This window comes from Phyllostomus discolor, chromosome 6, assembly GCF_004126475.2.
Source record: "Phyllostomus discolor isolate MPI-MPIP mPhyDis1 chromosome 6, mPhyDis1.pri.v3, whole genome shotgun sequence".
NCBI classification, from domain to species: Eukaryota; Metazoa; Chordata; class Mammalia; order Chiroptera; family Phyllostomidae; genus Phyllostomus; species Phyllostomus discolor.
The window spans coordinates 84,306,317-84,316,864 of record NC_040908.2 but is presented as its reverse complement, the minus strand read 5'-3'; the positions used below and the strand labels follow the sequence as shown (position 1 = coordinate 84,316,864).

At 42.4% G+C, this 10,548-nt stretch overlaps 1 pseudogene; it reads right to left on the bottom strand.

Annotated features, from left to right (window-relative positions):
* Nucleotides 1-346: 346 nt before the first annotated feature.
* LOC114500514 lies at nucleotides 347-869 on the bottom strand (annotated as a pseudogene).
* Between the last annotated feature and the right edge of the window lie 9,679 nt (nucleotides 870-10,548).

Here is a 10,548-nt window from a genome sequence, read left to right as displayed (position 1 = left end):
TGAACACCTTCAGATTTTTCTTGTCTGGGAAGCTCATTATCAGTCCTTCAATTTTAAAAGATAACCTTGCAGAGTAGAGTAATCTTTGTTGTAGATTCTTGCTTTTGATCACTTTGAGTATTTTGTGCTAATCCTTCTGGCCTGTAAGATTTCTGTTGAGAAATAAACTGACAGCCTTATGGGTGCTCCCTTGTAGGTGGTTAATTGCTCTTCTCTTGCTGCTCTAAAGAGTCTCTCTCTTTTTTTAATTCACTCTTTTAAAATAGATTTTATTTACTCATTTGAGAGGGGAGGGAGGGAGAAAAAGAAGATGAGAACCACTGAAGTGTGAGAGAAATTTTCATCAGTTGGCACCCCTTTGCATCTTGACCAAGGACTGAACCTGCAACCCAACCATGTCCCCCAACCCAGAATCCTTCGCTTTGCCAGAGGGCCCCCAACCAAGCCACATAGTCAGGATTGTTATTTATCAATAAGTTTAAATCCTTAAGGGGTACAGCATTACACAGATTCTGTGTCCAATGGCCTTAGCAGAAAGGTTCCTTCAGAATTTAGCATGCACCATGCCATCATTTCCATGAGCACGAGTTACCTTTCCCAGATTACTCTAGTTTTGTTTGGTTTACCACCAGGAGTCACTGTGCTGTTCTTTGCTTTGTACACATAAGCACAACTCTTACCTAAATAGAATTCAGTTTCATCTCAAGCATAAACACCTTCTCTTTTAAGAAGAGCTGTGTGCTCCCTCTGGTTCCGCAGACCCCGTTTATAGCCAGCAAAAATGGCCTTGGACCACAGCCTTCCAGACATATTTGTTGTTGCAAAAGTCCTGATCTTGGCAGGCTCCACAGGCTTCAAGATGGCAAAAAAGAAAAGTGAGCAAGAGTCTCTTTTTATCTTTTAACCTTTGACATTTTAATTATGATGTGTCTTGGTGTGGTCCTCTTTGGGTTTATCTTGTTTCTGCTTCTCTGCACTTCCCAGACTTGTGTGTATATTTCCTTGCCTAGATTAGGAAAGTTTTTATCATTATTTCTTCAGATAGGTTCTCAATCCCTTACTCTCTATCTCTCTTCTCTTTCTGGCACCCCTACAATGCAAATGTTGTTATGTTTCTTGTTGTTTCAGAGGTCCCTTAAAATATCCTCATTTAACTTATTTCTCTTCCTGCTGTTCTGATTGGGTATTTTCTGCTACCTTGTCTCCCAAATTGCTGATTCAGTTTTCTGCTTCATCTAATCTGCTGTTGATTCCTTCTAGTTTTTTCTTTATTTCAGGTATTATATTCTATATTTCTGACTGGTTCCTTTTTATTTCATTTGTTATGTTTCTTCTCTCTTTATTGAAGTTCTCACTAAGTTCTTCTACTCTTCCCCTAAGTTCATTGAGCATTGTTATAACCAGTGTTTTGAAAATATCTAATCAATTGCTTGCCACCATTTAATGTGTTTTTATGGAGTTTTCTCCTGTTCTTTTTACTTGTGGCATGTTTCTTTGTCTACTCATTTGGCTTCTATGTGTCAGTCAGATCTGCTTCATCTCCCAGTTTTGGCAAGGTGGCTTTATATAATAGGTGACCTGTGGTGTCCAGTGTTGCCGTCTCCCTGGCCACCTGCCCTGAGTACTCCAGGATTATTGTATAGGTTGTGTGCGCCCTCCTGTTGTAGTTGAGACTTGATTGCTGTTGTACATCAGTGGGATGGGTTGACCCTCAGGCTGACTCACTGTGAGAACTGGCCACAACCACAGTGTATGAGCTGCTCTTTAGGGATTGACCCATGGACTGCATATTGCCCCAGTGGGCTCTGGTACTTGCTGAGACTATCCTTTGGGTGTGCTTTTTGTAGAACTAATAGGGTGGTTCTCTGTTATTGCCTCAAGCTGGCCACTTAGTTTGTTTGGTCTGGAGCCTCTGGGAGGGACTCTAGTTCAAACGAAGGTCAGCCACTGCCCGAGACCAGCCCAGGTCTACCTGATAGGCACTACAAAGCAATTTGTGGTTTGTTGCTGCCTGTGATGGGCCTGCAGGTACAAGAAACAGTCCACAATGCACACTGAGGCTGGCAGCCACCATTACTGGGTTTGGGGCCACACAGCAGAAGGTGCAGAGCACCCTGAGGCCTGCTACCACCTGCTGGCTGCCTATAAAGCTCGGCCACTTAACTCAGGTAGTTCATGAGCTAAGTGAAGCGGGGTCATAAGGAGTCACCAAGGTGATGCAAGTATTGTTCATTAAGTTAATGCAGATTCAGATTGGGCCTTTCATCAAAAGGCAAAAGGCACACTGGTGCCAGTCACCACCTGCAGGACCTGTGGACCTTTGAGAGTTTTTAAGAAAGACTGCAGTATGGTCTGTGGCTGGTTGCTTGCTGCTGAAAGAGCTTCTGGTAGTGTATGAGTTAGGTAGGGTAGGATCTCAAGGAGTTGTCAGGGTGAGGTGGGTGGTGTTCACCAGGCTTTGTAAATTTAGATTTGGCTTTGTGGGACAAAGGCTCAACACAGGAACAATGGCAACTGTCCTTCCAGCCCTTGCCTTGAAATCACATGATTAAGTTTCTCCCTGTATGTCTCTGGAGCCCACAAGCTGCTATCCCTTCTCTGCAGCCCAGAGGGAGTTCCTGTGAGCAAGCGAGTCTGTGCATGGGCCTTTTAGGAGGATGCCTGTGTTCCCAGCAACTTTCCCTCTTACCTGGACAGACAAAATCCCTGCTGATTTTCATAGCCAGGTGTCATGGAGCTAAAGGTTCCTCTTTCTAGCATTGGTGCTCCATGCTAGAGGCCTGGTGTGGGGCTGGCCCTCCTTTTTCTCTTGGGTAATCTCTGCAGCTGAGATATCCCTCCTGATTTTTATCTGCCAAACAAGGGTGTGGAACCAGCCTGTTCAGTGTCTCTGCCTCTCCCACCACTCTTGACATGGCTGCTTCTTTGTATCCTTAGTTATAGGACTTCTGTTTAGCTGGTCTTCAGATAGTTCTTAGGTGGATTGTTCTATAATTTAGCAGTACTTTTGATGTGGTCATGGGAGAAGACGAGCACATTTACTTCCTCTGTCATTTTGACCAGAATCCAGAAGTGTGGATTTTAATCCCATCTATTCTGTTTAAAGGTTATTGACATTGGACACATCACAGCTCTTTTGAGTTATAGTTTTCTCATCTGTAAAATATAGATAAAAATATTGTTTCATTCACAAGATTAAATGAGATGATTTGTAACAGTATAAGTCAATGATTACCAGATAAGATATAGATTCCTGGAAGGAAATATACATACAAGTACAGGAAATGCAGAGTCCCAAACAAGATGAATCCAAAAGGGCTCATGCCAAGACACATCATAATTAAAATGGTAATGGTTAAAGACAAAAACAGAATCTTAAGATCAATAAGAAAAACACAGTTATTTACCAACAAGGGAGCTCCCATAAAATTGTCAGCTGATTTATCAACAAAAACTTTACAGGCCAGACAGATTGGCACAAAATATTCAAAGGGATGAAAAGCAAAGGTCTACAACCAAGATTACTCCACCCAGTAAAGCTATCATTTAAAATTGAAAGAGATAAAGAGCTTCCTAGACAAGAAAAAGTTAAAGTTCATGACCACCAAGCCAATATTATAAGTAATATTCAAGGGACTTCTTTAAGAAGGCAAAAAAGTACATAAATATAAATAATAAAATAGAAATAACTATGTACCTATCAATAATCACTTTAAATGTAAATGAATTAAATGCTCCAATCAAAAGATATAGGGTGTTCAATGGATAAGAAAACAACACCATACATATACTGCTTACAAGGGACCCACTTCAGATTGAAAGATGCACACAGGCTGGAAGTAAAAGGATGAAAAGAGATAGTTCATGCAAGTAGGGACCAAAAAAAAAGCAGGAGTAGCAATATTTATATCAGACAAAATAGACTTTAAGATTTCATTTATTTATTTAATTTTAGACAGAGGGGAAGGGAGGGAGAAAAAGAAGGAGAGAAACATCGATGCTAGAGAAAAACATCGATTGGTTACCTCTCACATGCACCCCAGCCAGGGATGGATCCTGCAACCTAGGCATGTGACCTGACTGGGAATCAAACCAGTGAGGGCCAAACAAAATAGACTTTAAAACAAAGGCTATTACAAGAGACAAAGAAGGACCTAGCAATATCATTTCTGGGTGTTTGTTCAAAGAAACCCAAAACATTAATTCAAAAAGACATATGCATCCCTTTGTTCATTGCAGCATTATTTACAATAGCCAAGATGTGGAATTGTCCATCAATAGACAAACAGATAAGAATATATATATATATATATATATATATATATATATATATGGCAAAGGGATTAAGATGTGCAAATTGCCAGTTATAAAAACAGTCACAGGGAGGTAAAATACAGCATATGGAATATAGTCAATAATATTGTAATAACTATGTATGGTGTCAGATGGGTACTAGACTTATCAGGGTGATCACTTTAGATGTTATATAATTATCTAATCACTATGTTGTATACCTAAAACTAATATAATATTGCATGTCAACTATAATTGAAAAATAAAAAACTATTAAATAATGAATACTCTCTTTCTTCAAAAATTTCCCGTGGCTGGCTGGCATAGCTCAGTGGATTGACCTCGGGCTGTGAACCAAAGTGTCGCAGGTTTGATTCCCAGTCAGGGCACATGCCTGGGTTGCAGGCCATGACCCCCAGCAACTGCACATTAATGTTTCTCCCTCTCTCTCTCTCTCTCTCTCTCTCTCTCTCTCTCTCTCTCTCTCTCTCTCCCTCCCTCCCTTCCCTCTCTGAAAATAAATAAATAAAATCTTAAAAAAAAAAATTCCCATGGCTCTCTCCACTGCTTACTAAATAAAGCCTAATCTCCCTAGATGACCACTCAAGTCCCCTCCAGACTCATCCTTACTCATTGCTCACATACTTAAGCCTGAAATGACACCACTTGTTTTCTAGTGCACTGTCTCTTCTCCTGCCATTTCACATGCTGCAATGGTCCCCAGCCCCATCCCTGTTTTATGAGATACTATTCAGCCTCAATTCAAGGACTATCTTTATCTCTGTCTCCTCCATGACTGCATCTCTGATCATCACCAACTGGAAGCATTCTTTCTTCTGCTATTACAAATTTCATTTGTGCTACTTGTATGATTCACCACATAGCATCTCATACCATCCCCACAGTTCTTTGAGGTGAAGTAATTTATGTCCATGTATTACTTCCCCTGTTAGATTGAAAGCTCTCAGGGGTAGAAATCATGCCTTATATGTATCTGCATGCCCCATTTCCCAACATTGACCAGTGCAAGATGTTTCTCCTGCCTTTCCCTAGTTTACAGACCTCTATGCCTCCTTTAAGATCCAGATCAAATGCCAACTCCTCTATCTCCTCCAGGCAGAGCCAATTCATCTTTTTTTCCTTCTGTAGGACTGTGCAACATATATCTGCCTCCTTACCCCGCCCAGGAGGCAGTGTTATAGTTGAGAGCACACACTCTCCGATCTTTCTGTCTGGGTTCACAACTCAGAACTGTCATTCAAAAAACCTGTGTAACGTTGAGAAATGTATTTAACTTCTATGTTCCTGTTTCTTCATGGTACCTATGCTAGCAAATGAGTTAACATATATAAATCAGTAAACACAGTGATGAGCAGATATATTATTAACTGCTAAATAAATGTTAGCTATTAATATTGTTACTTGATTCTAAGCTCCTTGAAGGCATGATCTGTGTCTTGATTTTTATATATGTTTGTGGATTGCATGAATAAATAAAATTTAGCATTCAATAAATATTGGTTGGTTGGTTAGTTGATTGGATAGATGAATAGATGGATGAGTGGTCAAGTAGGTATTCTGTTGCCATTTGGTTGCATGAATAAGTGAATCAGTAGATATTCAATATATGTTGGCGGGTTAATTCGTTGCTTAAAATAAATGAGTGAATGAGGAAATGAATAATAGGCATTTAATAAAAAGGTTGGTTGTTTGCATGGTTGAATGAACAAACAGATTTTCCACAAACAGCAGATGTTTCATAAATTTTGACTGGTTGAGTGAATGAACAAATATCCCTAATATATAACAATTGCCTGGAGCAAAGCCAGAAAGGACACAGCTAAAAGCATTGGTGGGGGTGAGGTGATAGAGTCTGCCCCCCAATAACTACCTCAGAGACAGTTTTCTTGTCCCCACCATTTCTGAAGCTCTCCCCCACACCTAACAGCTGCTTCTGCATGTTACCTGGGGCTACAATATGGGGGATATGGGAACCTGGGGGTCAGAAGAGGGCTGTAGATGAGCTAGACCCACCCTCTTCTTCCCACTCAGCTTTGGACCACTTCATCCTGGGCCCTTGGCCCCAGCACTGGCCTCCATGCCCCATCCCCAGTGAGTAGGGGCCTGTACCTCAGAGCACATTAGGAGCAGATGCTGTGTTACCTCAGTCCCCAGGGTCAGGCATATACTAATTGGCTCCCACATCCTCGGCCCCATTCCCTGGCTCTGCTTTTCCCTTGAGGCAGTACCAGCAACACAAATTTCTAGTTAATGAATTATTTTGCAACACACTTGGAAAAGCATGAACTAGAAATCTTACACATGTTGGAGAATTTTGCCATTTCCATTAAGTATGCCATTCATTTGGTGGGTAATTAAATGTGCAATAATGGGCTCTAATTTCCATCTTAAATGACTTCCTAATAGCAGCAGAAAGGGAGATTCAGGGAGTAATTTTCTGGAAGCGCTTTTTTCCCCCTAAAGCTTTTTAGCACATAGAAGAAGGAGGAATCGAGTAAAATAGAGTTGGTTTCTCTATTGCTCTACATGTGTGTCTGCAATTTTCCCCCTTGGGGAAAGAGACTAGATGCTGTAACCTAACAGCAAATGCCACCCCCAAGGCCCTAAGCCAGCCTGGAGATTGCTGTCTGGCAGTCTTGGCGTGGCATGGACAGGTTAAGCAGCAACAGGAGCTGGTGGTGTGGCGGGGAGGAGGCATCTCTGCAGACCCCACAGACCCCACATTTGTGCAGAGACCCTAAATCTGAAAGCAAGAAGCCTTCCATCTCCTCTCCACCCTTCCCATACTGTACATACATGTGTGCTGTATGTGAGCATGAACACACACACAAAAGCAAGGAATTCACCTTCTAACTCTAGAAGCCCCAGTCTGAGCCAGCTACAGGGAGGAAACCAGGAAGCAAGAGAGACAAGAAGCGGGCCATGTCACACAAGGAACAAAAAGCACCAGGTATGAAACAGCCCCTCCTGAGAAAGCCACATGGGCTTAGAAGTAGGATACACCTGGGTTCAAATTCAACCTCCACTACTTGCTGTGAGAATATAGTTCAGTTACCTAGCCTCTCTGAGCCTCAGTCTTCTCATTTGTAAGATGGCAGTAGTCAAACACAACTCAGAAGTTAACAGTTACAGTCAAAGACTAGATCATGTATAAAGGACCTAGTATAGCCCTGGCACACAGTAGCAACATCTCACTAGATCAGATTCCCTCTTGCCTTCTCTTCCTTGCCTGACATTGAGAACAAGACTTGCCTGCATCAATGTGCAATGTGAGAACTTCTAGGGCCCCAAGAGTACCACTCATCCTCTGAGAGATGAGCCCTGACTCCTCCCCACTCAATAGCATCATCCCTTGGACCATCTTACACTCTGTTTTACCCCTGTCTTCATCCCATCTCTAGGACAGCCTCTGCATTTCAGAGGGAATTAGTCTTTCAGCCTTTCTCCAGGCAGGGCAGAGTTCAGAAAGAACTGGGCTCCTGGCACAAAGGTAGCACAAATGAGGGAAGGCAAAAAAGTCCAAGGCTGGTCCTTACTTTTGCTGCATGCCTGTGGTGAGTTCCTGGACCTCCTGGTCATCCCTTAGACACATTCCTTCCTTCGTATAATTTTTAGGGGCTGATGCCAGGAGGCACCAGGCAGGGCTCTCCACTCCCACTGCCAAGAATGTAGAGGGCCCAATGGAAGGGCTGTCACTGCCCTGTGCCTCCCAGATCTTGGGTTTCTTCTCAGCTTGACAGAGTCTCCAAGAGTGGATGAGGGTGCTAAGAGGGGCTTGAGGGCCTAAATTAGGCTGTCTCCCCACTTCTCTGGCTGGTCTCCACCCAGGGCATCTGGAAAAGAGATAAGGGAATAATTCTGAGGACTATCCCAGTATATCTTAGGATCTCAGACCAGGATATGGACTGCATAATAACTCAACTGGAAGTAGGCCTGGGGTAGAGGTGGGAGTGAGACAAAATGCAAAGAAATCATTTGGTTGACTCAAAGCAGAGGCTCCACTCAAATTAAAAACTAGATATGGGTGAACATGTGCTGGGAATGAAGGTGGTGTCCTTTATGAGGCAACAGCAGACTAGAATGACAAGGGACCCAAAGGACAGTTATACCCAGCTATAGGGCTCCATTCAGTGAGGTAAAGGGGGCAGCCTACAACTGCCTGAAGCCACTCAGGGTCTACTCTGAAGTCCTTTCATTTACTTATTCTTTTAAGCACTCACTCTTCAGTCACTCAATTACTCAACCAGTATTTCTGGATTGTCAACTTTATACAAAGCAAACTATTCACACAATAAACTTATAGGTTTTAGAAGCAGACAGACCTGATTTGATTCTCTATTCTGTTATTACTGATTGTACGGCTTTGGCAAATTACTTGAGGTCTCTGAGCCTCAGTTTCCACATCGCTAGAATAGGACTGTTGTGAAAACTTATTGAGAAAATACCTACAAAGTACTTAGCATGATGACTAGCACATAGTTTTGCATTAACTAAAAAATTAATCAGAGTTGTTCTTATGAATGCAACGTGCTAGACCTTAAGACCTTAAGATGCACAAACATTCAGATATCCCCTTGGGCAATCAGTGCATAAAACATACTTTATATAAAATTATGTCCCCAAGGAAAAAATGTTCTGTTTTTACTGCCTACAGTATCCATGGTAGGGTTTTACCCATGATAAGAGCTCAGTAGCTGTTTGATAAATGGAGTTAAATTCCTTAATGGCCAATGACAAACCATTTCAGTGATAACCGATAATGGACACTATTACCTTAAATAGAGGCATTGGGATAGAGAGGTAGCAGTTTAAGCATGGTCATTAATTAACACAGCCCCAAACTTATACTAGCCATGAAATCTAGGGTTGGATAGTCCCCAAAGGTTGCCTTCATGGTGTTTAAAGAAAAAGGACATAAAGCATTACATGTAGGCAGTTAGGAGTTAGTAGTACAGCATTCATCTCTTATCTTTTGTGCAATACTGAATCCTTTCTGGGGGAATGTTGATGTGCAAAGCAACTCCAGCTTGTAAGGAGAAAAGGGAGTGGCACTGAGGAGGAGCCAGGCAGAACTCATAAGATCATAGGGTCTCAAACAATGGTTGAGGCTCCTCCTATAACCCAAGACTATGAGGGCAGGAAGGGACTTCAGAAATCACCCTCAGCCTCCCCACTCATCTAACAGATAAGAACACAGGTTCGTGACTTAGTCAATGCCACTAGCTGACTAGTGACAGGGCTGGGACAACATGCATTCCCCTGACTCCACTTTGAGATCTTTCCACTATACCTGGCTGTTGTCTTTTCTAAACGTGAATTCATCAGAGGCAAGCAGATAACTGCTTTCCTCCCCATCCTAGCCAGAGGGACCCCAAGTGCATTACTTAGCAAGAAAGGGCCAAACACAACTCCCTTTTTAATTTTATTTTTTCAGTTATAGTTTACATTCATTATTTTGTATTAGTTTCAGGTGTATACACACAGCTTTGTATTAGAAGCCAACCACTGTGGCATATCCATCTTCAAATGGATCCCAGCCAAAGCAGCTCTTCTTTACTCCCCTCAACCACCCCCTCCACAATGGCTTTTGAAGTAATCTTGTTAAGCATGTCTTCATCTGCAATTAGGCCAGCTGTACAGGGGAATCTGTCCTAGAGATCATTAGAGCTTCACCTGCTTTTAATAGTGAAGACAATCTGAGGAATATTTAAGTGAGTCACAGTTCAGCTGCCACATTTAAAAATGAAAAAGGAGGATGGGGACCGAGGGAGTGCCCCAGGGTGAAGCTCTCTGAGGAGTCTCTTCTACAAGAAACCAAACTTAGGTGAATCCATGCAGACTCCTCCACTGCCCTCTGTTCATGGCCCCAGCCCATCCAGAAGATACTGGTCAGCAATGTGCTTCAAAAAAGTGAGGACTATACAGGGGTCCTTCAGGGCATAAAGAAATGGAAGTTGAAGAATGTAAAGCTACCTGTGGACTAGCCCCATCTGGATCTAGTCTCTACCCTGTCTACCTCCTCAGAGTCCAGCTCCCTCCCCTCCTCTCACCCTGCCCTAACCCACAGTCCCAGCCCACCTCTTGGGAGAGGGCTATCTACTCCGCCTTGTTCTTTCTGACAACACTGCAAAGTTTCAGCTGATAATTAAAGGACTTCTTCCACTATTTTATATCCAGGGACCAGATCTCAATGTGTAATAAGCATTCAATAAATAAGTGTTAGGACTTCCGGCA